This window comes from Adiantum capillus-veneris, chromosome 30 (assembly GCF_014529385.1).
Source record: "Adiantum capillus-veneris isolate H3 chromosome 30, ASM1452938v2, whole genome shotgun sequence".
Taxonomy (NCBI): Eukaryota; Viridiplantae; Streptophyta; class Polypodiopsida; order Polypodiales; family Pteridaceae; genus Adiantum; species Adiantum capillus-veneris.
The window spans coordinates 16,205,748-16,209,732 of record NC_140960.1 but is presented as its reverse complement, the minus strand read 5'-3'; positions in this window follow the sequence as shown (position 1 = coordinate 16,209,732).

Here is a 3,985-nt window from a genome sequence, read left to right as displayed (position 1 = left end):
AATATATTGTCATGCCATTTGGTCTCACAAATGCCCCAGCTATTTTTCAACATTTTATGAACGATATCTTTCGGGAGTATTTGGATTATTTTGTGGTAATATATTTGGATGATATCTTGATATTTTCCAAGGATCAAGAAGAGCATGAGCACCATGTACAATTAGTGCTTGAAAAGCTTCATGCATCAGGGTTATATGCAAAGTTGGAGAAGTGCTCTTTTCATCAATCTAAGGTGGAATTTCTTGGTTATGTAATTTCTGAAAAGGGAATCTTCATGGATCCAAAGAAGGTTCAAACCATCCTTGATTGGGAGACACCCACCTCGGTAAGAGATGTTCAATGTTTCCTCGAATTTGCAAATTTTTATCGTATCTTTATACAGGGATACTCCAAGGTGGTTACAGCACTCACAAGGTTGACATGCCATAATAGGTTTGTCTGGGACTCAGAGGCCGCGAAAGCATTTTAGACTCTCAAGCAAGCTTTCACGACCGCACCCATTTTAATTCACGCAGATCCTACAAAGCCTTTCATCCTAGCAATAGACGCTTCAGATTTTGCCCTTGGCGCTATTCTATCCCAAGTAGGAGAGGATGGTCGAGTACATCCAGTGGCCTTTCATTCCCACAAGTTCTCAGCTGCAGAAATCAATTATGAAATCCATGACAAAGAGCTCTTAGCAATCATCGACTCCTTCAACACTTGGCGTCACCTACTTGAAGGAGCTCCTCATAAGATCACTATCTATACAGATCACAAGAATTTGGAATACTTCATGACATCCCGTGTCTTCAATCGTTGCCAAGCCAGGTGGAATGGTATCCTATCAAGGTTTGATTTTCTTATCTCTTATAGACCTGGCCGTCAACAAGCTAAGCCAGATGCCTTATCAAGAAGATCCTACCTAGAAGGTGACGCAACATTTGATCAACAAGAGTCAGTGATTTTGAAACCTGAGCAGCTTAAGCTAAACGCCACCATGAGCCAAGCTCCTGAAGATTCTACTTTTCTGTCTAAGGTGAAGACGCAAATTGCCAAAGACCCACTTGCTCAGAATATTAGACAACAACTACAAGGACAAGGGGTTAATGAGGACTTTCAAGAAATTGATGGACTAATTTACTATAAGGGTCTTCTCTATATTCCGCCAGGACCAACACGCTTGGAGGTACTTCAGCAGCGGCATGATCTTCCATCACAGCAGGGCATTTTGGGGTTAATAAGACAATTGAGCTTCTCTCCCGTGGCTTTTGGTGGCCTCAAATGTGGAAGCTTGTCAAGGAGTATGTAGGCACTTGTGACACTTGCAATAGATCAAAGGCCCCTTGTCATCGTCCTCATGGGTTACTCCATCCCTTGCCCATTCCAACCAAACCATGGTCATCCATCTCCATGGATTTCATTGTAGAGCTACCCTTGTCACAAGGATTTGACTCCATTTTAGTAGTCGTGGATCGGTTTACAAAAATGGCATACTTCATTCCAACCACTAAAACCATCACCAGCAAAGGTACGGCCAAACTCTTTCTACAACATATCTATCGTTATTACCAGATGACATAGTTTCTGATTGAGGCCCACAATTCATCTCTAGCTTTTGGAAAAGCTTATTCAAGCTACACAGAGTACAAATCAGCCTCTCCTTAGCCAATCACCCACAAAGTGATGGACAAACAGAGAGAGTAAATCAAGTTTTGGAACAGTATCTCCGTTGTACTATTAATTATCACCAGGATAATTGGGTCAAGCTCCTACCACTAGCAGAATTCTCTTATAATAACAGTTTTCATGCCTCCACCCGTCACACTCCATTCTTTGCTAATTATGGTCAACATCCCAAACAGGATATCCACAGACACTATCAAGTCAAGAATCCAGCTGCTATTCATCTTACACAACAATTATCTGCAATTCACAAAGAGCTTACAAATTCATATCAAAGAAGCTCAATCCAAGTATAAGGAAAGTGCAGATATCCATCGCATGCAGCATCCAAAATACAAAGAAGGGGATAAAGTGTGGCTCCTCCGACGTGATCTGCGTTCATCTCGTCCCTATCAAAAGCTTGATTATTGAAGGCTTGGCCCGTTTAAAATTATCAGTCAAGTCAATCCAGTCACCTATCGACTCCGATTGCCCTCATCCATGAAAATCCATCCGGTCTTTCATGTCTCAGTCGTAGAACCTTGTCACACATCTAAGATCCTAGGAAGAGCCCTACAACCACCTCCTCCGGTTGAGATTCAATGACATGATGAATATGAGGTCGAGAAAGTCCTAGATTCTTGAGTTTCACATGGCAGGTTACGGTACTTGGTGCATTGGAAAGGCTATAATGTTAGTGAACGAACCAGGGAACCAACACACAATCTATAGCATGCATCTCTCAAAGTCCAATAGTTCCATCAACAACATCCATGGAAGCCCAACTCAAGGAACACCACTGCTCCTTGTGGAACTCGTCACTAGAGGAGGGGGTAATGTCATGGATGCTTGAGAGGCAGTCGCTGCCTGCATCATCGCCTACATCATCGCTAGAAGGCTCTAGAAGAATCTAGAAGGATCTAGAAGATTCTAGAAGTTCTAAAAGTATCAAGGAGATTCTAGAAGTTTCTAGAAGCATGGAGAAGATTTCGGAAGAATCTAGAAGTTTCTGGAAGGCTCTAGAAAGTTGAAGAAGGATCTAGAAGGTTCTAGAAGAACTAGAAGGATCAAGAAGTTTCTAGAAGCTTGGAGAAGATTCTAGAAGAATCTAGAAGTTTCTGGAAAGCTCTAGAAAGTTGAAGAAGGATCCAGAAGGTTCTAGAAGAACTAGAAGGATCAAGAAGGTTCTAGAAGATTCTAACCTCCTCAAGAAGAACCTAAAAAGTCCTAACCTCCTCAAGTAACCTCCTCAAGCACTAGTATAAATAGGGGTCTTGGGCCACAAGCCCCTCAGTCTTGCCAACACCAGTTGTGAGGCTCCTATGAGGAAAACCCTCTTCTAGTTCTTGTTCAAGTCTTGTCCTTGCAATCAAGCCTTGTCTTGTACTCGAGTCATGTAATCCAAGTCTTGTATCTAGCTCTCCTAATAAAGTATTAAGTCTTCTAATCAAGATTAAGCTTATCATCAAGTCCCAAGTTCTTATACACTGTGAGCGCATCCTCTTGCTCTCTTCTAGCTCAATATGCGCTCATAACACCTCTCTTGTGATGCCTTGTGAATTAGTCTCTTCCAAGATATTTAGATATATATGCAATAGCAACGACTTTTAACAATAGGCCATGGTAGTGTTACTCACGCACACCATGGTAGTGTTACTCACGAGAGAGAAGAGATCTCTCCCCCTCTCTTGTGGTGCCTTATGAATTAGTCTCTTCCAAGATATTTAGATATATATGCAATAGCAACGATTTTTAAAAATAGACCACGGTAGTGTTACTCACGCACACCACCTAGGAAGCTCCCATGGCAAAAGAAGAGAGCTCTCTCCCCCTCTCTTGTGATGCCTTATGAATTAGTCTCTTCCTAGATATATAGATGTATATGCAATAGCAATGAATTTTAACAATAGGCCATGGTAGTGTTACTCATGCGCACCACCTAGAAAACTCCCATGGTGAGAGAGGAGAGCTCTCTCCCCCTCTCTTGTTGTGATGCCTTATGAATTTGTCTCTTCCAAGATATATAGATAAAAAAACACGCCAACAAAACTTGCATGTGGGGTAATGGATGCAGCCACATGGTGCTCCATGGGTAATCCCCCTTTGAAACTTCAAAAGTCCACCAAAAAATCTTCACCACCCTTTGTCTTGGGCACAATTTAGTTGATTGAAGCTTCCTACTTAGGGCTCCAATTGATGAGCCATAAAGACCAATATAAAACTTGTATCTTTCACTTTGAGTTTGAGTCTTCACGCTATACTTCAAGATTTACAGTTACATGTACCAAGTTCACAAAGGCCAAAAAAAAAATCACTGCCCCTGTTGATCACCAACTTGAG